A 27,962-nucleotide genomic window follows, 5' to 3' on the forward strand; every position below is an offset into this window, starting at 1 on the left:
ATTTTAAATATTTGCAAGCTGCCTTTCGCGTTACATTTGCTTGATGATTTTCTGCTAATCGACCTTCCTCCTTCTGAAGCTTCGTGCTCGATACTCTAAACAAGTCTTTTGCGACTTACAGTAGGTGTTCCTTCGTCAGAAGAAAAAACAATCGGTCCCGTCATACGTCTCGAATTTCTCGCATAATTCTGGATACTATTAAGATGCAAGCTTCTCTTCCACACCAAAAAATTTGTCCGAATCAGGTCTGTTATGGAATCGTTCCTCATGTCTCGCTTAACTTCCAAACGTGACTTGCTTTCTCTTCTCGGCAGTCTCAACAAGGTCGTTCTTTCATATCTCGCATGCTGCATTTGGCTCATTCAGTTGCAAATTTAAGCGACTCGCTTCTCCTAGATGACGGTTGTTTTTCAGACCTTAGGTTTTGGTCTCTTCTAAATGTGGTACCCTGTAATATATTAATTATATCTTTATCATCGTTATTGTTTTGGAAGGAGATGTAGTGTGGGAATGCGTGACTATTTGCGCTGTAATTGGTTGTACGCCAGTACGTCACCGTGTACGCCGACACGGCACGTCACCATGTGACTACGAGATCACCTATCAGCTCACGCGATCTGTTTCATTCACATAAAGACGGTGAACAAGCATCGCATGACTGTTGTGTTGCTCATTATATTCTCCTTCTCAGGTATGATTAATGTTAAAAGAAAAGGGTTATCGGTTTACTAAGCACTGAATGTTCATTATATGAGTCGTTGGCAACGTATGTGAACGTGTTATATCTGTGCTACCGTGTTATATGCGTCTAGGTGTTCTAATGCATGTGATTAGCACGTTAGCGTGTTCGTACCGAGTGAACATGGCGTTGTTTATACGCTGTGTTACTGTATATTCTTAAGTTAAGCACCTGAAGTTACAGATCATAGGTTTATTGGGAGTATACATGTGCTGTTATACACATATGTGTGACATGGGTATTTTTCACATGTAATTTGAGTTGGTATCAAGACTGTCATTTTCTGAGGTTGTGCGGATTTGTGTGTTTGATTGTTGGATCTGTTTCATTCACATAAAGACGGTGAACAAGCATCGCATGACTGTTGTGTTGCTCATTATATTCTCCTTCTCAGGAGTGCTACATAAACAACTGGAATGGCATTTCCTTCTATAACGACGTTTCCGAATCATCCAACGCTCCGAATTATATACCGAAGCAACCACTTCTATTGATTTTTGGGGATTCTTCCAAGGGCAGTGGTTCGCAGAAAAGTGGCCTCACGATTTGTCTATTTCATTCAAAATCCACCTTGTCCGCTCTCTATGAAATCTACCCTTTCGCGGTTGCTAGCGTTCTCTGGGGCTCAGCCCGGTTACGGAAACGTACTACCTTGTTTTGCGACAACGAAGCCACTGTCCACATCATTAACAAAGGTCGTTAGCTTTGCCCGGCTATCATGTCTATTTTAAGACGTCTAACTTGGCAATCCATGACGCACAATTTTATCATCAAAGCCGAACACATTCCAGGTCGTTTTAATGTCTAAGCTGACGCTCTCTCTCGCTCTCGTTTGCAGGTATTCCGACGACTTAACCCAGCGGCCAACAAGGATCCGACGCCGTGCCCACGCTGCAACAAATTCTCTTGAATTAAACAGGCCTTTGGATTTTAACAACCTTTTTCTGCCAAATCGTACATCGCAAAGGCGTAGCACTGTCAACTCTCAAAGCATACAACTCTGCTTGGTCCATCATGTTTTGCTTCACCTATCAAATTCCGTTACTTCCCATTTTAATTTCGACCGTGTGTGCTTTCCTCACGTACTGTTTTTAATCATGCCAACTTAATATTTCAACTATATGTAAAATTCCGGCTGGTGTTCTATTCCACGCAAGGTTTAATATCCCTAATTGCCCCAGCTTATTTTTGTCCCCTTTCATTCGATTACTTCTCCAGGGTATGTCAAAATCCGTGTTCAAAGCTAAACGTCAGCCTATCACACACCGCATACTTCAGACCTTAGTCTCAAAACTTTGTAACGGCTTACTTGACAACTATTCCAACGCTCTGCTCGAAGCTACGTTTTAAACTGCATTCTTTGGTTTCTCGCGCATTGGTGAGTTTACTTCCGATAGTAATCGTTTCGATCCAACAAAAGATTTATTTCAAGACTTACACTTTTCACCGAATAACTTTTCACTGCTGATTAAACTCTCAAAATCAGATTCCCCGGGTCTGGTGTCACAATTTCAATTTCAAAATAAATTTGGCTCTATGCCCTTTCGCTTCTATGCTCAACTTTCTCAAAATACGGCTGCGCACTTCTGGTATGTCACCTCTTTTCTTCTCTTAAGTGGGTTACCTATTACTAAACGGTGGTTTAGAATTCATTCGTCAACCACCTTGACAGCCGCCGGTCCTTCACCCGATATTTATACTAGCAACCCTTTCCGCATCGGCGCTGCCACTACGACAGCTGAACGAGGGGTTCCAGAGTCTACCATCAAACAGCTCGGAAGATGGTCTTCTTCGGCATACGAAACGTATATCAGATCAGAATTTCATAAGGTCCTGAATGCACAGCAGTCTCTCACATCATCAAGGTACGTTGAATTCGCTAGCTACTGGTGGTGGTTTTACGTCGAATTGTTCATGTTACTTATGGTGGTTAAGTTACCAAAAGTCAATCATGCTTTTACTTATCGTCGTCGTTATAGCCTACAACTAATATGACGTCTTTGCATTTTCTTTATTATACTAACGTTCGTAATCTCATAGACTAAGCCTACACTATAATCAGCAACCTAACGTCAGCGGCAATAACGACTCGAAGCCGTTCGCTCCTTTATGTTTATCTTTACTAATTTATTCGACCTAGCATGGTCCTTCCTCAAGCCTGCGCGGCTTAAACGGCAGTCGTGGCATTTACCGGAAGCCAGTCGTGGCTTTTACAATCGTCTTCATTATTATTAGCTTTATTATCAATAACTCACTCTTACAATATGTCATTGGATTATTATATTATGCACGATAAACCTTCAATACCGAGGCTCGACGCCCGTCCCGACATACACTCATTGCCTATCGTGGCTCGCTTTTTTTTCTCAAGACCTAACGTGGTCCCTCACATCAAGCCAATCGAGGCTATACGGCCAGTCGTGGCATCAATATTGGGCGCTAATCACCGAAAGCCAGTCGTGGCTTCGTTATTCACCGAAAGTCAGTCGTGGCTTTTATTATTAGCTCTTATATACTCACTCTTACTATATGTCATTGGATTATTATATTATGCACGATATGCCTCCAATATAACGCCAGTGGCAATAACGGCTCGAAGCCGTCCGCTCCTTTATGTTTATCTTTACTAATTTATTCGACCTAGCATGGTCCTAACTCAAGCCTGCGCGGCTTAAACGGCCAGTCGTGGCATTAACCGAAGGTCAGTCGTGGCTTTTACCATCGTCTTAATTATTAGCTCTTATTATCAATAACACACTCTACAATATGCCTTTGGATTATTATATTATCCACGATAAACCTTCAATACCGAGGCTCGACGCCCGTCCCGGCTTACACTCATTGCCTATCGTGGCTCGCTTTTTTCCCAAGACCTAACGTGGTCCCTCACATCAAGCCAATCGAGGCTATACGGCCAGTCGTGGCTTTAAAAGTTCGGAACTTGCTCGAACGGCCAGTCGTGGCTTAACCGTGAGAGCCTATCGTGGCTTCAGATAGCAAAGTCAATCGTGCCCATCTTACTTTTACTAATAAGAACTATATCAATACTAATTATTATCAATATTGTTTAATGAATCAGATCTTTAAAATAAGCCAATCGTGGCTTTTAACCCGTCGCAGATTGCCTTCCTCCCCTTAAAGACATCCCTGCATAGCCTATCGTGGCTATTATTAGAAGCCAACCGTGGCTTCTTAATTTAAATTACAAGGCTTCCCCTTTCACGCAATCTTAACCTTTCCATTATCACTCGTACTTCGGGCTCTATTTCTTTGGGGGAAGGCTCTCCCCTGCCTTCATCTTCAGGCAGGAAATGCAGTCTACCTCAGTCACGGATTAAGGATGGAGCCCACGCCAAAAGAAACCATTAACCCTTCTGTCTTATTCATTCATTCAAATAAATGTTCAAATTTCTATCGTCTCAGAGTCTCTCTGGTAGAAATGAAAGCTTTAGCGTAAAGTTCTACCAGGATGACTCTAATTCATGATTATCTCGACAACCAATAGCAGCTTGACGCCTTGAATAAAAGACCAAAACTTACTCTTCCATCCTGCTGCCCCTAGGTGTCGTACCCGAAGTTCCCCTCCATCCTCCCCACCACCACCAGGTTGGCTACCATCCATACCACGTGGGGGAAGGCTCTCCCCTGCCTTCATCTTCAGGCAGGAAATGCAGTCTACCTCAGTCACGGATTAAGGATGGAGCCCACGCCAAAAGAAACCATTAACCCTTCTGTCTTATTCATTCATTCAAATAAATGTTCAAATTTCTATCGTCTCAGAGTCTCTCTGGTAGAAATGTTATTAACACTAAGAAAACAAATGGTTCAATGTGTCAGGAATAACATTTGCAAATAAATCTGGGAATAACTCTCAAAATTGCAGCAATTAACTAAAATGTTAGAGGAAGTAAAAATGGTTCTTCTTTTGGAAGACTTTACAATGTCTTAGCATTTCAAAAAGTTCTCATTAAGCAGCAGAATAATACTGTTCAATCCTGAATAAATTAAATACCACGTCAGTTCTGTCTCTCATTACATTTACATTTAATCATTTAGCAGACTTACAATTGGGAATACAACAAGTGATTCATCCTAAGGAGGCAGATTAACATAAGAAGTGCTCAAAAATCCCATATATCAGGCATTGTTAGATGAGTCCAGGCTAGAAAGGGAAGATAAAGAAAATCAATATTTTTTTTTTATAGTGCATGGAAATGCTAACACAGATGTATAACAAAAGACAATGCCAATATAGAAATATATGGATGGAAAAAGATTGTGGATGATGATGCTGATAAAGTCATCATCACTACATTTGGTCATACTGTACTGTTTAAGTCAATCAGTGCATTTTTTTTTTTTTTTTACTTTACAATGGAGTGATTTCAGAATAGAAAAGAGGTAGAGTGTTTATTATAGACAAAAATGGATAGCATACTTAAGGGACAATCATGTCTGTATAGAAAGTCTGTATATTGAATGGAATTAATTAACAGAAGTTTAATAATGGTATCAGAGATTTAGAGCAAACACTGACGACTGAATGACTGAGGAACATTAATACAGTGCTGTACCCCAAACACAGTAATGGCCAGCCATCATGTAATGATAACATACTGTTATTCTTCACTAAGTTACAGTCTCCCCTCATGCAAAGTCCAAGGTCATCCCAAAACCGTTTCCCCACAATCCCTTTTCATGCACCCCAGTGGTTTACTGATGTAAACTAGTCAAACTGACAACACGATTAATAAATAAAAGCTCTCACACAACACGACTGATTCTAAAGGAGGCCGTATCTCACACGCTTCAGACACTTTCAGGAGATCGGCGTATAACAGGACGAGTCTGAGTGACGGCAGCCCTCGGCGGGAGTCACACGTGAACCTTTCATCGCTGTAGTTTAATCTGCATCCATAGGTGGAAGGATCATACACTTTAAGCAATGAGAATCATTAATCTGGCCTCTTTCGGCTCCTCCTGGAGATATTCCTTATGACAGTGAGTTATGGCCTGCACCAGAGCTGCGGAAGGAAACCTACTGTCTTACCAGTGGAAACGTCACCTTCAGACTATTGATCAGCACAGAGGACACTGAGAGCATTGGGCTCATGGGGACTGGCAATGAAAACAAAGCACCACATATATTAGAATGTAGCATTCTTTAACAATCTCTCTCTATGAAAGACTGTATGGAAATTTAAGGTGCAGTCACACATAGATTATACCACGATATAATGCTTATCAAGTGCATTGATTTGTTGAATGAAGCCTGAAATCTTCATTTTTATATTTGATTGCACATCAATTACTTTTTAAGCACTGTTATGAGAGCGACTGGGGTAAGTAATCTAAGAGGGGTGTATCTCGGTGGATTTTTGTGTTGATTTCAAGTTTCTAACTATTGGCGTTTGTGAATTTTCCCCTACAAACTAAAATCCCCATATCATCACATTTCTGTAATATCTGTCGTGTAACAATTAACACAATAAAACACTAGCCATGTTTCCATTACCCTTTAAACTGCACAAATTGAAATTGCGATTTGAAAGCAATTTCGTAAAAGGGCAATTCGAAGGCAGTTTGAAAAATGAATATTTTGCAAAACAGCAACGGAAACTTTTTTTTTTTTTTTTTTTTGCATTTACAGGTCACATTCGATTAAATATAGCCAATCTCATAAAAATTCATTGCCATGACTTATTGCGAGAGGAAAAAAATAAGTTTCAGTCGCAAAACATCGGTTAATGGAAACGCTGTCATTTCTCAATACTTTTTAATCGACATTTATAAAATAGCGCCAAAGTTTTGTGCAAATCTGTAATGGAAATACAGCTACTGACTTACATTCTGACATGAGTCCTTTTCATCAAAGACTTTATATATAAATACATTGCACTATAAATGGGAGAAATTGCAAAGTGCAGTATGGTGGTTCTAGTAAAGGAAGTCCCGATCACAATGGCTAAAGTCATAGAATGAGAGACAGTCTGGGTCCCATGAAAATAATCAGTGTCTTGAGTACGATTTCATCATGATGGCTCACTTTGCAATTCACATACATCTCCCTTTTCCATACAGTATGTACCTTGGATTGCTACAGCATTTGAAGCTTTCTGAGAACGCATTTTAACAACCAGCTATGGGTGAAGAACTTTCCTCTGAAGCCCGTCTGAAGAAGTGTATTGGCAGCAAACTATGTCATCAATTATGCAAATGAACTGTTTTCACCACTGCGCCTACAATATTAACTAATGCAAAACTTTAAATAATCCACCTCTATCTTGTACATTAAATTCTTAAGCGAGTTTATTCACATTCAAAGCATTTCCATTCAATATGTATTGTACACACTGGAAGCTCAGTTTATATTGCGTGGTAAAAAGTTGACACAAAAGGTAAATGAATGTAAAAAGAAATCAGAAAAACAGAATCTGAGCAATAACAAATGTTCAATGGTTTTTAGTCAAGATCAAAAACATTTTGTGTCTGTAAAAAGTGACTGAAAAAATGTAATAAATTCAGTGACAACTAGCCTTTTTCTCCACTAAAGTGTTTGTTAATGTTTTTCAAGGGAAAGCTGTTTCGTACAGTTTTCTACATTTACCTGCCACTGCGTATGAGGAATAAATTCTCTCTTACCAGATTTCAGTTCAGCCTAAAAAGCAAAGCCTTTGTAGATTGAGATTCTAACAAAAACACATCAGTAGTGAATTGTGAGTCTCAAGTGAAGCATCATACATCATGATAAAACTACATCTAGATTTCCATAGCCTCCATGCTCACATTCAAGCAGGAAGAGAGAAAAATAGAGTAGGAACATGATTCTTATGTTGTATCCTCGATTATTCCAGCTCTGGGCGATATGTTTTAATAATGAGCCGCTTCTCTCGCAGAAGTCTGGAGCTTGCCAGTAAAGCCTGTTTCACATGTCAACTTGGGCTGGTTTAATCTCAAGCTCATTACAGAGGAGCGGGGTGAGCAGAACACAACACAAGCCTGTGGCGTTGAATTACTTTTCCACAGACCCACATACTCGTCAGGACCCCTGAGACGCGGCAGCCACACCGGCTTTGAGCTTACCGGGCTTCTTTATTGAGTTTGTTTCCCATGCCGAGGGAGAAAATTTACAGACAGGTCAAAACAGGGCTGAAGAGAAAAACTGCATCTTTTCCCTTCCTTCATCTGTGCGATTTATAGCATGAAATATGAGTGTTGGTGCTTATAAATTGCGAGAGTCTCTTGTAGCGTAAACCTGCGCAGACGGAGTACATGAGACCCACGGTTCACAGCAGCACTTTGCAATGGTTATCTGAGAGCGGATGTACTTGCAGCTAAACAGATTATCACAAAAATCCTGTGATTTCACTGATGTTTATCTCATGCCATCTTTACTGCTTAATAAATAAGGACTGAGAGGCCGCTGTCATCACGTATCGTACACAGTCAGCGTTCTTGGAGGCCTTTGGCCGCTCATTTGCATGAATCGCTCAGGCAGATAATGACGCGGGACGTTTCCTCCAGCGACAGCCTCCGGCTCGAGCAATGGCTGTGGCAGCTGATTCAATTACATTTGCCCAACCTGCATTCATTCCATCACAACACTAGAATGCCCCATCTCCAGATTTACTTAAAACCGGGATTAAATTAGTCGCAGCATCTCCTACTGACGGTGGATATATTGGATTAGGCTTGAAATGCATCTTGTTCATCTAACAGAGTCACGCATGAACTGGACTGAGATATTCTTTAGCACTGAAAGATACATGAGATGATGCACAAGAGGTTTTAAAATCAGAATGTTTGGACCTGATGAAATCATTGTTTGTTTGTTTGTTTGTTTGTTTGTTTATAAATTCTGTGTTTTCCATTTTATTTTTTTTTAGTTTTGTTTTAATTGTATTTTAGTTTTAATAATTAAATTTCAAGAATTAAAAGGATCTTCAATGAAATGTGTCCATAAAACTTTATTTAACAATATATTGAAATTCTGTTTTTCATTTAAATCTTTCTTTATGCCAAAACTCATTTGGATATTAAGTAAAGATCATGTTATATGAAGATATTTTGTAAATTACCTACTGCAAATATATCAAAACTTATTTTTTAATTAGTAATATGCATTGCTAGGAACTTCATTTGGACAACATTAAAGGCGATTTTCTCAATGTTTAGATTTTTTTTTTTTTTTTTTGCACCCGCAGATTCCAGATTTTCAAATAATTGTATTTCAATCAAATATTGTCCTATTCCTAACAACCCATACATCAATGTAACGATTATTTACTCATATTGAGCCTTATGACGTGGTCCAGGGTCACGGTTTAGAATTGTAAATGTTTAATTCATCTTTATAAAACTGCATCACATGCTCCTATACTGAGATGCAGACAAGCGTCAAGTGTGTTTCATGTGTAGTAGAGCAAACTGACACACACACAAAATGCAGATTCACATTTACAGAGCAGTGCTTTAATATTCACACACATCCATATTATCACTTGATTAACTGTTCATCCCTACTATTAATTTATTCATCTAAAGTTTACCAAATTCCATGACATTCAGTGTTATACAGTAAATTTCATGTAATGACTGGATTCTACAGTTCTGACAATGATTTCTGCATCATAGAAATCGAAGTACCCTGGCATGCCTTTATAATCTTTTATTAAAATAATTCAAGTAATTACTTGCACCTCTGAAATGACTTGAAACTGATTTCACAAATTTCTTTGGCTTGTCCATCTGTCGCTTCTAGCTACCTGCTTCATTCTGGTGTGCAACACCAACTTTTCATGAAGCAAAATCAGTCTTAAAATATGTCTTAAGTCATATCTGAAAATCTGACTGTTTAAGGCAAGACACTGCAGGTGAATAGGGTAAAAAAAAAAAAAAAAAGTTATTACCCAGTTGATTGATTACCTTGATAACTGCAAAAAAAAAAAAAAAAAAAAAAAAAATTATATATATATATATATATATATATATATATATATATACACACACACACATACATATATACATACACGAATTTGCATACATTTCTAGTACAAAAAAAACTAAACACTGGATGAAGTCAGTTTCAAAATTCTTGTTTCATTTTTTTGACATATTAGAGTCAGAGTACAGAGGGACTTTTGGGTATATAATTTTGTCACTTTGTCAATTTGGGGAAATATACCTATATACCTTCAGGGTATAGACAGGAATAAAAATGTAAAGTTTGGTGTGTATAAGTGCTACTGAGGTGGAGATTGATGGCTCAGTGTAGAAGAAAAAAAAACTCATTTTGAGAAAACGGGCTTTAAAAGTATGTTTTGTATTAGACACAAATAAATAAAGTGCTATAAAAGAAACACTTAAAGGATGTTTTCTTTTCACTAGTCTGAGAAAAAAAATAAAAAAAAATAATGATAAACCAAAAAGCCCAAAATCTCAAACTTAAGAAGTGCATGAAAAAACAGTTTTTGCCTGCAGCGTCTCCCCTTAAGTAACAAATATTAAATCACTAATAACCAGTGGAGTAGTTTATAAATGACACCTTATTCCAATATCTGACACTCACACTTATACACTTGTACATTGCTTTCCTTTGACTCTAAATAAGAGTGACTGTGTGGATCGGTGAAGCTCTTAAGTGCTGACCACATCCTTTCTCTGCTAGTCAAAGAGTGTCTCAGCGCGACACAGCCAGCATTCACTGCCTTCTTCCAGCTGTTACACAGGCACTGAATGGAAACTCTGTTGAGGTCATCATCACTTCCCTGATGAGGCTTCACCACATCCTACAATCCCACAATCTGCCAGCCGGCTCCAAGCGGAGTTCAAAAGACTCAAGGATCCTTGAAGAGGGCTTATGGTCTATAGGGCTTCAGTGATACCGCTCATTTTCCAGTGTGCTAACCATATATACTTACAGATTACTTTTTCTTACTATCCGTACATTTTACATTTACCACACATACACTGTAAACAATGAAGGTGCTTTAAAAGGTTCTTTAAGGCTAAGCAATGTAATAGAAGAACTCTTTCTTACCTTTTTATAATTTGAAGGACCTTCTTTTGCCACCAAGAACCTTTTGTGAATCAGAAAGGTTCTTCAGATGTTAAAAGTTCTTTATAGAACCATTTAGACAAAAAAAAATAAATAAAAAAATTCTATGGCATCGTGAAGCACTTTTGTTTTTAAAAATGTAGTGTATAGTGTGCCATTTGGGATGCACCTTTAATCTTTATTTTCAACTAAAGTAATGTCATTTGCAATTCATTGGAATTTTACTTCTTTCCCTCACTAAAATCTTAAAGTTCACAGTCTTGTACCTTTGTCTTTTTGCCTGACATTCAAATACTTTTCTGCTTCAAATCAAAGGTTATAATGCTGTGATTCTCCTCATTGTTGGTTGGTTTTGTTCAAAGACTTTTTAAAAGACACAGGAGAAAAACAAGCCCAAGTCTGTAACATTTTATAATAACGGCATGCTATGAATCATTAGTTAAAATGGTCATCGGATGCAAAACTCACTTTTACATGTTGTTTAAACATTAATGTATGTTGGCAGATATGTATATATATGTGTGTGTGTGTGTGTGTGTGTGTGTTTAAAAATTGCATTTTTATAATTTCGAAATTATAAATGTATCATCAATAAAGTATAAAAATACAATTAATATTTTGAGGTTTCACTTTATTTTGATTGTCCCTTTAACATGTTTTGTTCATTATAAGTAACATTGCATATACATATTGTAATAGTTGGGCCTTCCGGTGCCTCTGTACGATGGGTCATTTTTGTTTTTTGCTTCTGTGCGCTCAACGGAGATGGAGAATAGGGGGAGTGTGAGTTGTGAGTTTGGAGGTCATGGTAACCAATTGGTATAACTCGGTGCCACTATCCTCCCAAGAACACCTGGTCTCCTGGGAAAGTGTTAACCTTGGTCTTCAGACAAGTTTATACTAGCCAAGAACAAACGGTTTATTATGACGATTTATGAGTACGAGGCCATGGTAACAGACTCTTGACACACTGAGTGACGTGCCATAGTTTCTTGAAATCAAAATAACGTGCACCCAGGTGGGGAGATGGTCGAGCCTGATCAACTTGGCTCTCTCTCTCACTTGGAGGTTGTCTTAACTGCACCCAAATTTAAAGTATATAAGATGGGACTTTTTGTTGGCACAGTGGAAGCTCAGCCGTGGGATCAGTGCACATCGCCCGGCTTTTCTCGGACATACGTGTTGGTCTTCTACTGTGACTGCAACGGGCTCCCCAGTCTTTGAGAGGGAAGATGATGGTACGTCTCTGAGTTGTAAATATGGTCTTTATTCTTCTGCTTGGGGTTCAGCATATAACTATCCAGCTTTGTCTATCCTTTTATGCTTTTACTTGTTGATTATTATTGATATCATTATTGACAATTATTATCATAATTTGATCAGCTGTATTTTACATCAATAAACAGTTGAACTGCTTGATTAGTATGGTGAACGGACCTTTTATTGGCACCTCCCCTTGTCGATACCAACCACACTTTGTCTCACCTTGAATTCTTCAGAAACCATACTAAAACACATATCTACTAACCTTCAATAGAGTGTTAGTAGAGTATTAGTAGACTGGTAGAGTTAGAGTTAGAATAAGTTGACATGTACTTGCTAAGTTACTTATAGTAAGTAGAATGTTGGGAGTTAGGAGACCATCACAATGAAGAGTTAGCAGATATTAAGCAGACAGTCTACTAATACTCTAATGAGAGTTAGTTGACATGTAGGTGCAACATTATTTATTGTTAACAAAATCTTCAAAAGGGACCATTAATTGACCTTTAGTTTTTCATCGAAGCATTCTGCCATGTGTTTGTGTTGATGGTGAGCTCCAATAGTGCATCCTGTGGACAGCTAGTTCACTAAGGCCACGGACAGGTCTCGGCTGTATCTTGTTAAAGTGTGAGCTCTCTGTGTCTGTCCCTGTGGGCTCAGAATCTCATTGCTTCGGCCCAGAATCCCGTTCTCCACGTCAGGCCAGTGATGGGCAGGGGTTTGCCGGGTCAACAATGAGGAGCTTTAGTGGAGTTATGAAGGCAGGATCCCCTGGTACGGTCAGCTGCCATAACAGACTGCGGCTCCATCGGCGTCCTTCACCTCCAAACACTCGCAGAGCCTCAAGAGTGTGTGTAAATGTGGAAAAGCAGCTCACGCTCCCTACAAGGATTAAACAATCTGAAGTGAACAGCAAACCTGTCTTACACATTAACTGCCTGCCAAGTTCCATGGGATTTGAGCAGAGCAAACAGAACGCGTGGTCTTTGTTATCGGTCTAGGTAATAAGGAGGAAACAAGGAAGAAGTGTTTGGAAAGACTCTGCGAAGAACAAACAATCCAGGGTGTTTGCAGAGGCTTGCTAATGGGACGTTTCCCAGAGGACATCACTCACAGCAGCGCTGAGACACAAGCGGCTCGCCCTGCCATAAATCTCTGCCTTAAACACCATCACTCCTGCGACCTTGAGGAGAGTTCATGGCACACAGTGGTCAGTCTCTGTCACAACTTCTCCGTTCTCTCTGAATGCCAAATATTATTCTTATTCCAGTCATGGATGTTCAAAACTGGCTCTTTTCTGTGGAGATATCCAACTCCTTTAATGCAGTTTGGAGGCTGAAAGAACAACTTTGCTCAGGTGAATTTCACTACTAAAGTAATACTGTCAAAATAAATTGTCACCAATAAGAACTTTGGACTCCATTGGACTGTTGTCTGAACACTAGTGAAAGAAATAAGTGAAACCATATTTGTTTTGTTGTGTTGTTCTTTTAATCCCAAATCACAAGAGGGTGTAATTATTATTACATTCACACGGAGCAAAGTTTTATTGCATTTCTCACAGTATATCACCCAATCCCTGCAGCAACGGGGCCGAAGCACATAATAACGTCTGAAAGTTGAAGGAATAATCATATTTCATGCATATAGATGTTATTATTGTGTGGCTGTAATTATGCAGTAGTCCAATCACAGCTCATTTCCCAAGGCTTCTGCGTCCTGACCGCACCAAGGACAGAATTAATAAAGGATTCAGTGTTCATCCTCTGCCGACTGGCGTATATTTCTATGCTGAAGGCAAATCGTGTCTCATTTTGTTGAACTTATTCTAACTGCATAAGTAAATATGTAATCACTGCCTATCTAACATTTACATTTGGTGCTATGAGGACTTTAAGGAGTGACCATCATAACAGCTAGACTTCAGAGCTCTGTAGTCATTAGGTTAAAGCTGGTGTGTTTTATCAATTTTTCTAAATTGGTTTCCTGATGAGTTTAAAGGCCTGTTCACACCAAGCGATAACTATACACTAGTGGACCATATCATTCTGTTTATTACAAGTGACCTGCAGTTTTTTCTTCTGCCACTTTAATTTTTCAAGCTTCTTAGAGGTGTCATCAGATGCCCATTTTCCACAAGTTGATATGATTCTTTAGGGTCTTAATGGGTCTATAACATACTTTGGTTAAAACATTATCAGTGGTAGTGTAAAAAACACTCTTTTTACCTTGTCAAAATCAGCCCTTTTTAGAGCGAGCTATAATGTTCATTTTAATGCTAATGAGTTCTGCTCGCTCTGCCCCTCTCTGCTGTGGGATGTTGTGGGATGAAGCCATAATGTTTACTTTAGCCACGTTTAGCCATGTTTAGCTGCCTTTTGCAAAGATGCATAAAAAAACCCTTATACTCACTTCTGCTGTGGTTGAAGCTGCATCACGAATGATTTACACGAACATAGACACATATGTAGATCGGGATCGGCATTTTCCTTTCAAAAATGAAAGTAACATTAATCCTCTCCAGCGGCTCAGATGACTGCTATGTTCATTATTACATCCAACAACAGAACACCTCAATCGCTCAGTCTGAGACATTCTTGTCTTCCTCTGCACCTGAGTCACACAATTGCGATCATGTCAATCAACTATCGTGGGAGGGGCCTCTGTCTGTGTGTCATCACACCCACAAGAAGCTGAGAATGATCTGGTTTCAAAAAGGGGATATTACTTTTAAAGATAAAAAAAAATACCACTGGGTGTATTTTTATCATTGCAGGGCTGGTTGTGTACACAAACTGACAACACACATTAATGTTCAAACAACATGTAAAAGTGATTTTTGCATCTGATGACCCCGTTAAAGTCAAGTGGATTTTGATTGGCTGTCAATGTTTTTATCATTTATCAGGTGTTGTTATCATTATTGCTGTAATGTGGATTTTATAGTTATAACCTTTGCTGTGAATGAGCCTTAATATAATGGCTCTGTGTTTGATAACAGTCTTATCACTTTCAATTTTAACCAGAAATGACAGACTGCAACTTTGAATAGAATTGCATTGACTATCATGCTATATAGTAAGCATACATTCTAATAATCACATGGCCACTGCAGAGCAACTGTGTCCACTTCAACTCTGTAAATGATTATAGTGCATTCCTGGGAAAGAAAAGAACAGAACAGAAAAAAATAAATAAAAAATCAGTCATTAATTTGCACGTGCACTAAGCCAATAACGGGCTGTCCTTCTGTGGGCGGATCCCATAGTGCTTCCAGAGATGGATGGAGATGAATGGACATAAGAGTGTTTACGCAGGTCCTGGTGTCTGTTGGGATTGCTGTGAAATACTGGCTGCGTCTAGGCCAAGACCGGACGGGTGAGATCCTGCCCATGAACGTCACATTTTATTGATTGTGTGGCTCCCGATGAAACATTCATTCTTCATTTTCCCACAGACATTTCATTTAAGGTACCGCCTGCTGTCTTAAAGCCTACTTCAGAATGTAGCATTCAACTCAATCAATAAGTCATCTGCTTTTTCTTGTATTTCATTGTTCCCTTTCCTTGATTCAGATATTAGGTGCAATTAATCTCATATTTATTTTTATAGTGAGCATGGCAGCACATTCAGTTTGTGAATAAAACTAAATAACAGGGTCTTTGCATAATTATAAGGTTCAGCTGTGTGTGAATGACACTTAGTATGCTTTTTTCCACTCACACACAAAACAAACTGCACTTTCAAATTGCACTAAAGCAGAGACATGCAACTAGGCAAGTGCAAATCTTTAATAGTTTAATAACCAAAGAACCTTTTCTGTTTTCCCAACTTTCTAATCACATAATGTACATTATCTAATCATTTCCAACCATATATGAATGTTCTGATCTGTTTATAGAACTCACACAGAACAGAATGAATTAGTTTTAATGTCAAACTGAATTAACATGTTAATAGCATTTAAAAATAGATACAGTATATTCACTGTACGCTTCATTAGTGCATTAACTTTAACAGCCCTCAGAAAAAAAAAAAAAAAAAAAAAAAAACGTTTTAAACTGTAAATAACCTGCCAAAAACAGGCACCAGTAAAACATTTAATAAAAGTGTAATTAAATACTTATGTTAAAATTAAAATTTCAGCAGAACTACAGAAGTTACCCCAGGCAAACCCTTCTGAATCTACGAGAAGCAGCACATTGTATCTCAGATAATGGTACATTTGGACTGGAGAGTCTCAGATCAGTCGTATAGCATGCTGCTGTGTCTCTGATTTTTGTGTTTCGATCAGAATAGTGTCGGGTGTTTGTCATCACACTGTCTCATCTGGTTGAGTTTTGTAGTTCTCTTTAGGACATTGAGGTAGACAGAGAATATGAAGGGGCACCAATCAATCTGAACAAGAACAATCTCATTTCTATTATGTTCATTTGCTCCATCAAAATCTAATAAACAAACTGTCAGTGGTTTCATTTGGTGTAAGCAAACAGCTCTGGGTCAACATGTCAAATGGAGGTTTGTTACACACATATGCATTAAATCAGACTGTTATTGGATGAGATGAGATAAATGTGCCCAGAAGACGTCAACCAGCCCTGTCAAACACAGACACCTAGAGAGTGTAGTGGATGTTTTAACTCTATACATGTGTTGAATTTGATAAGGGATGTATTAGCTGTATCATCTTTATCTGTGTGTATCAAACTGTAACAAATCAGATAAATTAGATAAATCCCTGAGCTTTAATAGTATGTTGAACCTTATCAGTTCACTGCTGAAATAATTTTGTCTAATTTTCAGATTTATTTTTAATCTGAAAAGGGGGGTTTACTACTTCCTTGTGCCATGGACAGTTTGACAGCACAAGTGTGTAAGAATATAATAAACAAAAGAGGAGTGTCTTAAAAACCTTCTTTTGTGCCAAACTACTTCCTTCCGCCACAGATTAAAATCACAAATTAACAGCTAAACAGCTGAGCCCAAGCCTCTGTTACTAATTCCAAAATGCCACTTTAGAACCTGTAATGAATTAATGTTTTTTTTTGTTTTTTTGTTTTTTACTGAATTAAAAGCTTACTGTATTATGTGTAAGTTAAGCCGGGTGCACACTTTGTTGATTTGGGCATGATTTGGCCGTCTGAGACAAATTTTAAAAATCCTAAATGATTCCTATAATCCTAAAATAAAGTCTGTAGTCTTTGATCAGTAGTTTGACATGTTTACCGACAGATGATTAATGGCTGTTGCAATCAAATTTTACCTCCAACAAACTTCTGACAGTAGAGTATTACCAGAGAGAGATGGATTGGGCGAGTGTGATTACCTGCATCTGATACAGCATTCATTGTTCAGCTCAATCTCATATTCACAATAACATATTAGTTTGAATGTCCGCTGAGGAAAGCGTTTTCTTTGTCGTAATGTTAATATTTTTTCATCTGTGATTTCTGATGACAGCGTTGCTCAGTGCATTTATTCACTGCATCAAGCAAGCTGTTGTTGAAACTAAAAATGACTTTGCTTTATAAAAACTTTATTTTTCAGTATAAAAGTCTTAACTGCTGACTTGTGAAAAAAGTCTCTTGTTGGCATCTAATGGCGGAATAAATGTAACTAAAAAAGTTTCCAAATACTAAACACTTTTGTTAAATAGGAATATTACTTATGTAAACATGTTCTTTATTGAATATTACAATTTAATAAACAACAACAACAATAACAGTCATCATAAAAGTTGCTAGCATAAACAGCACTAAATTTACATAATCATGATGAGATTTTGGCAAAACTATATTTGCTCAGGAACAAATAATAGATTAATGAGACCAAAGACTGCCCAATAGATTTACCCAAAACGGATTATATCTCATGTTTAACAACTATAGAGACATCAGAGCCAGCAGTAAATTCCAAGGTGAAGCGTTGATTCATGAGTGCTGAACAGCTGCTGCACTCGGAGCTTACATCTCTGAAAACGTTGATGCATATTTGAACTATAAACAAGTAAATTCTTATCTGAAAACCTCTTAAAACATTCCATGACACAAAAACAGTGATATATTTTACAATTATAGTGGATCTGAGCATCCGCCATGACACTCACTGTGAGAAGTGCTGCAAGCGGAGTGATACAGTTACAAATGGTGAAATGTTGGACTCTTATTAGCCAATCAGATTCGAGGACCAGGAAGAACTGTTGTATAAAGGTGTATACAGCACCTTTGCCAAATGGTTATATATTGAACCGTATTAGGAACACCAATCTCTTCCTTTGATTTTAGATGTCACTCCACTTTCACACGCTTGCTATGAATGGAAATTTATTACAATGGCAAAATAGGCTTTTAATCACATTAAAGCTTTTCTGAGGTCAAAAAGTCTTGTGTGGGGCCCTGGAATATTTCTGTATAGGGGGGCAAAAAGGTTAAGATGCACATTATCTTAAAAAAACCTGTATTTAAATAGAAACTGAGAGAGAGTTAGAGAACCTTTAAGGAACTATACTTCGGGTTAAAAACTTTCTTTGTTTTGAAGTGGTCCTATATAGCACCTTAACCACCTCAAAGAACTAGAGAACTCCTTTTTTATGTCTGCAGAAAGAAAATTATATATATTTATATATATAAAAGTTTGTTTATTTATTTATTTATTTCCCATTGTTATTTCACTCTATATTCATGTAGGTATTCTTAACCGTGACTTTGACTTTAGCACATCTCAGTCTTCTTCAGTGCTTTTCAGACTACATGCCATCTTTAAAATTAAAGTGCTAATAAACTGCTGACAAGGTGGGATTTTAATTAAAGCTGTCTGTCTATGCATTAGAAATGTTGCTTCCTTTTGCACTACATGGCAAAAAAAGTAGGAAAACTTCACCCATAATGCAGTGGGCTCAATCAGACTTCATGAGTGGGATCAGGCAATCCGTGGGGTCACAGATCTGTAGTTAGTCCTGAAATCAGATCATTCGGCCTCAAACTCACACCACTGGTTGGTGCAGTGTTTCTAACCAAGGTTGTCAATTAACTATTGCCATTAGATATCAATACTAAACAAACATGGTTTAAAAAAAAAAACATCACTGTTGATCTCATTTCCCTACAGCTCTAGATTCATTAGTCACAGGACATTTATGGCTCATGTGACCGGCTCAAAGATGTTTGGTACCATTAATGAATAAAGATAGCAGATGTCAAAATCACTCATTTCTTGCGTTCCTTAACAATTGATTTTGAGCTGAATGAAATCAACCTTCAGCTACATGACTTACAGTTGTCTGTGCATATTAAGCTGGAATGCATGAACAAAATCACTATGAAAAAAGACTCCTGAACTCCTGAACCCAGAACATCCCTTGAAGAAAGTCAGCAGGAGCTGTTTGTAGTCCCTCACTCCAGACTCTCATTGTCATTTATTTCATAACAAACAGCGTCGCTCCCAGCAGCCCACAGCTCCTATGCGGTGATTTACTTTGCCTTGTACTGGCGCTTGCTGCACCGAGATCCATAAATGCATGAGGAAGAGATAAGAGAAGAAATGAAGAGTGAATAGTGAAAGAGACAGACCGAGAAGAAAGAGTGCAGGGAGTAAGAATGAGTGAGAAAAGGCCTGGTTTGATGAATAAAACAGCAGCTGCAGCTCATTGAGGCCCAGCGTGAGTTTATTTCTCCAGCAGACTCCAGCCTTACCGTCTGAACAGCAGCTCTCAGTCCTGCGGTCTGTGTCCCGACGCTCGCGACACCACTGATGCTGCTCCGCATCTCCAGACACAGGAACGTCCAGGACCAGATGACCGCAGGTCCACCAGAGCATGTTCAGACTTCTCAAGAAGAGAAACACTGTCAATCCACAGCCAAACTCAAGACAGTGGTCTATAATACATGAGCTTCAGTACATACTGATACTGTTTAATAATGAGGATTCAAATGAACTCAAACACAGTGTAATTAGTTTCCTACACATACACAAGTCTCTAAGCATGTGCAGTTCATGTTCACACATGTTAGGATTCACCACAGCAAGATATCTTCACATTCAGCTGATATAATAACAGCTAAGGTTAAAAGGATATAATAATAGCTTAGGATATTGTGAAGAGTGCAGGGAAAACTTCACAAGGTCTGTATCTCAGATTTACAGCTCCAGCTATACAAAAGTACACACATACATGCAAACATGTGACCCTAGACCACAAAACCCATTATAAGGGTCTTTTTTTTGGAAATTGATATTTATATATCATCTGAAAGCTGAATAAAGCTTCCATTGATGTATGGTTTGTTAGGATAGGACCATATATGGCCAAGATACAATTATTTAAAAATTTGGAATCTGAGGGTGCAAAAAATAAAAAAAATAAAATAATAATAATAATAATAATAAAAATAAAAATAAAAATAAAAATAAAAATAAAAATAAATAAATAATAAAAATACTGAGAAAATCACCTTTAAAGTTGTCCAAATGAAGTTCTTAGCAATGCATATTACTAATCAAAAAATAAGTTTTGATATATTTACAGTAGGAAATTTACATCTTCAAAGAACATGGTTTTATATAATATCATAATGATTTTTGGCATAAAAAACAATCAATAATTTTGACCCATACAATGTATTTGTGGCTATTGCTACTTAAGACTGGTTTTGCGCTCCAGGGTCACATATATATTAATGCAGGACATTGCTGGATATATTGTAAATCCTGGATACATCCTAAATTAAAATTCCAGTGTTGTGACATACTTGTTTTATAATTTCATACTGGATATCACTTAAATCAAATAAAATTCATTTTGAAAATTTAACTGAAACATGTATTAAAACTGATCATCAGTTTGGGTTTCATAATTGTTTAACTTGTGGCATCTTGCCCCATATGGGGGTATTTGTTTTTTTTACAGAAATTTTGACTGATTATTCTCTAAAATAAAAGGTAAATAATAATAGTATAGCTGTGCTGCACAGTAATATGCTATGAGTATTTTATGTGTGTGTTAGCAGTTTGTTTCTTCTTCATTAAATCTGTATTATACAGTTTCTGTATATTCAATATATGCATTTCTATCTCTAAATAAAGCAATTTTGAAGTAAACAAACAACTAAGGATAACACATAGTGGCTGTGTGATAAACAAACATACAGCTGATATCTGCAGACTGAGTTACTCCAACACTAGTGCATTACTTTCAGGAAACATTGCATTGCTTTGAATCAGATTCCAGTGCTCAGCATAAAAACCTGCTGATATGAGGCTTTCTGCGCTCTCTTAGAAAGCACACGAGTGCCTCCTACAGGAGCTGAGAGGAACTGCTCCACTCATCTGACTGATTCCTTCAGTGTTTACATCACTCCAATCCATTTACTCAGAAAATATACTGACTTTTGTTTAAATAGAGTATTCAATTCCCCCCCAAAAAGAGTGTATGCTTACATGCTGAATGCATTAGACAAGAGTTGTAGTCTTTACATTTAGAAACATGGCAGACCCTCTAATTGACATTCTATGTAGAATTTCTTCTGACATTACAAAAACATGTTCTACCACTATGACCAAGACACTGCATGTGTGCATCAGCTGTCAGCGGTGAAGCTCTGGGTATAAAAAAATGAAGAGTGTCCCCTTCATGACCCAAACCCAGCAGACACAGTGACAAGCGCATGGAAACGCTGCATTAGTCTGTGTTAAATCTAATCACATTACAGCCGCCAGTGACTGCAGCTTTGATCTCTGCGCTCGCAGCCGTCTGTAAGGTGCTGGCTGTGTCGTGTGAGATGAGCCAGTGCGTTTGAACAGACGGAGTGGTTTGAGTCAGACTCTTTTATGGTCATACATGGACATTCATTCATTCCTCTGTCAGTCTGCGGTGCATGCGTTTGATCACGGAGACAGAGGAAGATCGGTTCGGATGGAGGAAGCACTCGGTGTCTGTGCAAATGTCTGCCATCAACCCAATAGATGAAACAAGTGATTGTTCCTGTTTCACAGTTAATGCTCCATAGTCAAGCCATCTTCATTTCTAAAGCACTTTATACTGTACAATGCAGATTGTGCAAAAGCAGATTTACAGAGATAAACAAGAAAATGACAAAATCAATGATAAAAACTCACAGGGCTGCAAGATAAATCAGCGATCAATGATCTTTATTTATCCTATAGCAGTGCTTGTCATGGACCTAAATTTTACTTTGGACCTCGAGTTATTCACTGCAAAAAATGCTTTTCTTTCTTTGATTTTTTTCTCTTGTTTCCAGCTAAAATATCTAAAAATTCTTAAATCAATTCTTAAAAAGAAGGATTCTTGACAAGTAAGACAAGTAAAGATAAGTAAAAGTATTTTTGTCTTGTTTTCAGAAAAATTAAGTGAGATTTTGCAAGCAACATAATCTTATTTCAAGCAGATAAATATATTATTTTGCTTACCCCATTGGCAGACTATTTTGCTTGTTTCAAGCAAAAACTCACTTAATTTTGACCTTTTTTTTTTTTCTAAAAACAATATAATAGACAATTCTTATATAAAGATTTATATTTTATATAAAGACAATTCTTCTAGATTTAAGAAATTTTAGATATATTTTTAGATATTTTAGCCGGAAACAAGACAAAAAAATCTAAGAAAAGCATTTTTTGCAGTGTTGGCCCAACAATATGCAAAATATTTATGACATTACAGTAGCTAAATAGGTGTCTTAGTATTTGACATATGAGTGAAATCTGAATGAAATAAAATGAAATGCTTAGACTTTAATGTGACAATGAGAAAATGAGAAAAGATACATTCATATATCATTTTCTCTTTACTTTTAAAAATGTATAAGTCAACATAAAGTTTTTGCTTAGAACAAGAAAAAATAATCTGCCTGTGGGGCAAGCAAAAAAATCTTATTTCAAACAGAAAACATGATTAAATTTTCTTACCCCATTGGCAGATTATTTTGCTTTTTGACTTTTTTTTTGACAATAATTTTTACTCATCTAGAACATTTAAGAATGTTTAGATATTTTGGCTGGAAAACAAGACAAAAAAATCTAAGTAAGAACAGCATTTTTTGAAAACTTTTAACAAATGTCATAAACTAACAAGATTTTTAAGGCACCTGGAGCATTGAATTTGTGCCAACAAAACCGATGCAGACAATGAAGCAATGACTCCAAGGTCATGGGTTTGATTCTCAGGGAATGCATGAACTGGTAAAAAGCAAACCTTGGATGCATAAAAGGCATCTGCTGAAATGTACAAATGTATGGGACACAACAGTTTCAGGCAGTGACATCTGATTTGCTAGCTTTTAAGCAGAGCTCCTTTGTAATTGAAAGCTAAAATATTTCTTTTGCTTTGATGTACTATGCTATTTCACAAATCCAATCAGCATTGCACAAAAACACACTGGCAAAATGACAGGAAAGAAAGCGCTCGTCCAAATCTTTACCGTGGCGTCTCAATGGCACATCTCCCAATGGATCTTGAGCTTGAATAGCTATTGTACGAGCTGTATGCCGTAGCCTTGACTCACACAATAACCCACGAATCTGCTGGAGCTCGTCTGGATCTGGAGAGGCTCGGCTCAAAAGACAGGCAGCACCATCACTAAGGCCTGTTTGTAAGCGCTCAGATACCTTCCTCAAACACATTCAGCCTGAAGGATGAATACAGGTCAATATCAGCATGTCCTTTGGAGAGGCTCCGCACCTGAGCGAATTTAACGAAATAACAGAAAGAATAGCGTCTGTTTGGCTTTTCATTGAAGGAGAGAGAATAGCAACCTTGTCTTCCTGTTGATTGAGTTTCGAAGTGCAGACGCCAGAGCGGAGCAAACTTTAAAAAGCTTATTGACTTCTTTAATAGAGGAATTCTGCTATATTTCCACTTTTTTTGAAAATATCTTGTCTAAACGTATCAGCTGTTACTTCTCCGCAAATCTATCTCAGGTGACACTCTGCATTTGTTTTTGTTTGCAAACCGCAGGAAAACATTTTTTCCCCATTGCACGGATGATTTTCCATGTGCATGTGATTTAGGATAATGAAGGATGTTCATTGTTTGAGGGCCGGTAAATTGTCGTTTTCTGCTGCAGATTTATTACCTCATCTTTGGCCAAAGCCCAAGAGCTTGAAGGCACTGGATAAAAATAATGCCCGCTAATGGCATCTGGATATTAAATTATGTTAATGCGTCTCAGAACCATTAACAACGTGGCAATTTTTAATAAATTGGGTATCTATTTCTCTTCTAATCCAACCATTTGGCTCTGGAAAGCATGAGAGAGGTGTGTTTAATTTAAAGTTAATTACTCTGCTAATGTTATTTCTTGGCGTTTGGTCTAATGGGGGATATTACAAACTTTTGAAATGTTCTGGTTTTAATAGGGGACAATTATGTGTGCTTGAAACCAGTACCTGACAGAATCATTAGAGTTTCACAAAGACTCTGATCTATGACGCCGCTACTAATAACCCACACAATATTGTGCACTAAAATGTTTGCGGAAGAACTGGGATTAATGCATCCTTTACGTGAATTAAAAACAAATACAAAACTGATATCTTCTTTTCTTTCATCCCACATTGCTATGCAAACATCGATGTCTTAAATGCATATTTAAATTCATAATTATTGCATGTGTGTTTATTGACCAAAAAACAAATATGTGTGTGTTTATGGTGCCAGATATTATATTTCTTGGACTGTAATCAGTGTCATCTCACGTTTCCATTCGGCTCAGCTTTTCATCGTGTATTAAGTGTAATGATTATGAAGGTTAGAGTGCCGTTAACACTACTTCACAGTTTGCCAATATCACTGAAGAACTGCAAACAAGCCGATGGATCAGACCTCAGCATCCTCTGTAAGCTGCTTAGTGCTTCACAGCTTCACTGGCCTTTATGCTCCTCAAGCCCCATTCAAACAGCATATCCTCTTACACTGAAGATACATACTTAGACTATTGCATATGGACTCATTGCGTTAATCTGACAACCTGAGAACAAACAGCATGAGACTAAGACAGGACACAACCTAATCCACAGCCACGCGCCGGTGAAATCTTTAACACGGCTCTCGGGCGGACGACACGATGTGTAGGTGACATTGTTTATCTGCGGGAGCTTCTGTTAATCCTTCTGATTACGATTGAATGTTGCTGCGCTGCTATTGAGATTTGGAGAAGCTTGATAAACGTTCTTTTAGACGTAGAGAGTCGGAAGGCCTTCAGTGGGATCATGAGAGGGTCATCGAGGGTCAACTGACTCTCCTAATCACACTGGCTTTCTGAAGAGGAATTATCTCACAGTTTCAGACTCACATTCATTTAAAAGACAGGTACACTTTTAAAAATAAAGGTGCTTCACGATGCTATAGAAGAACTTTTTTTTTTTTTTTTTTTTCTAAATGGTTCCATAAAGAAATTTTAACGTCTGAAGAACCTTCTGTGAAACAGAAGGTTCTTCAGATTATAAAAAGATAATAAAGAGATTGTTCTTTAATGAACCTTTGACTGAATGGTTCTCAGTGGATCCAAAAAATGGTTCTTCTATGGCATCGCTGTGAAGAACCTTTTGAAGCACCTTTATTTTAAAAGTCTAAAACAATGGAAATACTATTTTTTTCCTTCTTTTGTTCCTCCTCCTCATTTGTCCTTTATTTGAATTTCAGTCATTTTGTTACATTGTACATTTTATGAGTTTACATGTTTGGCTTTAATTGATGTACCTTTATTTTCAAATAAATGTGTTTGTTTGTTTAAATATATAAAAACACAAATACTTCTAATGTAACTAGAATTTTTGATTGATTTAATTGACTGACTGATTACCATATCTATAGAGGCTTGTTTCCACCACAGGATAATAAATAAATAAATAAATGAATTAATTATTTAAAAGGTAATTGCATTTTTTAAAATCTCATAATTCAGACAAAAAAAAATCTGAATCGAAAGATTATGTCATGCACCGTTGGACTGTTTGTGCTGGTTTTGCCTATTGTCACACCCCTTTGGACCGTTCACGTTGGTTTCTCCCTCATGTTCCCATATTTGGATCTTCCTGTTTCCTGGTCTCGTTAAGTCTTTATTAGTTATCACCTACACCTGCCAATGTCTCATTAACCTGTCTATATATGTTAAGTTCAGTTCAGTGTGTCTTTTCGCGATCTCAAGGAAAGAAAGAAAGAAAGAAAGAAAGAAAGAAAGAAAGAAAGAAAGAAAGAAAGAAAGAAAGAAAGGGAAAAAAGAGAGAAAAAAGGAAAAATAAAAAGAAAGGGGGAAAAAGAGAAAGGAAAAATAAAAAGAAAGGGGGAAAAAGAGAAAAAAAGAAAAAATAAAAAGAAAGGGGGAAAAGAGAAAGGAAAAATAAAAAGAAAGGGGGGAAAAAGAGAAAAAAAGGAAAAAATAAAAAGAAAGGGGGGAAAAAGAGAGAAAAAGAAAAGAAAGGGGGGAAAAAGGGAAATAAAGAAAGAATTAGAAACAAAATTGTAACAAAAAGTCAGAATTATGAGGGGGGAAAATATCAGAACTCTAAATTTCTCTTACAATTCTGACAATTAAAATCTCCAGAATTGTGAGATTGTGAATTGTGAAAAAGTCACACTTACCTTTTATTTATTTATTTATTTATTTATTTTTATTCTATGGAGAGAACTGGCTTCCCTACATAGAAGTATCAAAGACAACCCAAGTGAAAACAAAACAAAAAGCAATGTACAAAAAATATATCATTCAACTTAACAATAACAACTTTTAGTGTAACATTTTATAGAAATGATAAAATCATCCACCGTAAATAGTTTTACATCTTTAGTCTATGTATCAGTCTTTATGTATTAATGGAATATTTGAATAAAACCACTACAACGTTTTACTGTGAAACACATTATTTGAATTGAATTGTGGGTGAACATTCATATATATGTTGTATATTTACTTGTTTAAAGGTTTTAAGCCGATGCATTGTCCACATGTTTATTGAAGCTTAAGCATGATGTGCTGTGATAAGATTAACTCCAGCAGCTCGAAGCCGGAAACCCATAAACCTTCACGGAAATCGGACCGCTCACTTTGTAATGCAAAACAACTCCACACGGTTTCAGAACGGCCCGTAATGGAATTCACAGAGGCTTTTCACAGGACGCAGATAGCAGCTGTGATTCCATTGTGATCCTCCAGACTTTATACATGTATATCAGGGTGTATATCACAGCTGTCTGAGCCTCAAATCCAGCCAATATATTACAGCTGCACTGCATTCTTCACTCGTCCGCGGTTTCTGTGTCACCTCTGTATTGAAAGATAGTCAGATAGCATTATACGCCAACACCGGCTGATGGACAGATTGCATTCTGATTCAATTTTATTTATTTCTCCTGGAAAAGAAGGGGTTGTTGGGATCTCCTGTGTGAGACAGTTGAGTTCCTCAATCCTGAGGTCTCTAACTATTGCTGTTCTGAAATCAGCTCTGCTCCTTTAGAAGAGTTTACGTGTGTTTGTAAACCATAACTGCGTTAGTGGAAGTGGAAAGTGGTGCAAATGTCAGGGAAACACCACAAACTCCAGAAAGATATTTCAGACTCCAGACGCACTTAAGCAAACATTGTTTGGAGAGATGCTGGTGGGCTTTTAGAATGATTGCCCTGCCAAAATTTGTATTTTACAGCGAAAGCATTTGCCGAAACATCAGGTATTTTTCATTTTGCTCGAGCCCCGAGGTGACGCCAGCTTATTACCGGCCGGTGATGCTCTGCCCCGGAAAATGAATGACCTGATAAGGCACAAAATGCAAAGTAGCTGGGGAATTTTCAAGCCTATTCATTGCACCGGTTCATATTTGCTTTAGAACAACCCGGTCCCACTCCTGTCCTCAGGGATCTCTCTGATAACCAATAACTGAACATGCGGCTCCATC

General features: G+C 37.5%; 1 long non-coding RNA gene across 1 annotated transcript; it reads left to right on the forward strand.

Annotated features, from left to right (window-relative positions):
• The first annotated feature begins 211 nt into the window (after positions 1 to 211).
• On the forward strand, positions 212 to 4,508 carry LOC141342993 (uncharacterized). The gene is made up of 3 exons (XR_012356701.1): positions 212 to 691; positions 1,578 to 2,604; positions 4,302 to 4,508. It is a non-coding gene; the product is annotated as an uncharacterized lncRNA (long non-coding RNA).
• Positions 4,509 to 27,962: the final 23,454 nt, after the last annotated feature.

The sequence above is a fragment of the Garra rufa genome, chromosome 9 (assembly GCF_049309525.1).
Source record: "Garra rufa chromosome 9, GarRuf1.0, whole genome shotgun sequence".
Classification (NCBI taxonomy): domain Eukaryota; kingdom Metazoa; phylum Chordata; class Actinopteri; order Cypriniformes; family Cyprinidae; genus Garra; species Garra rufa.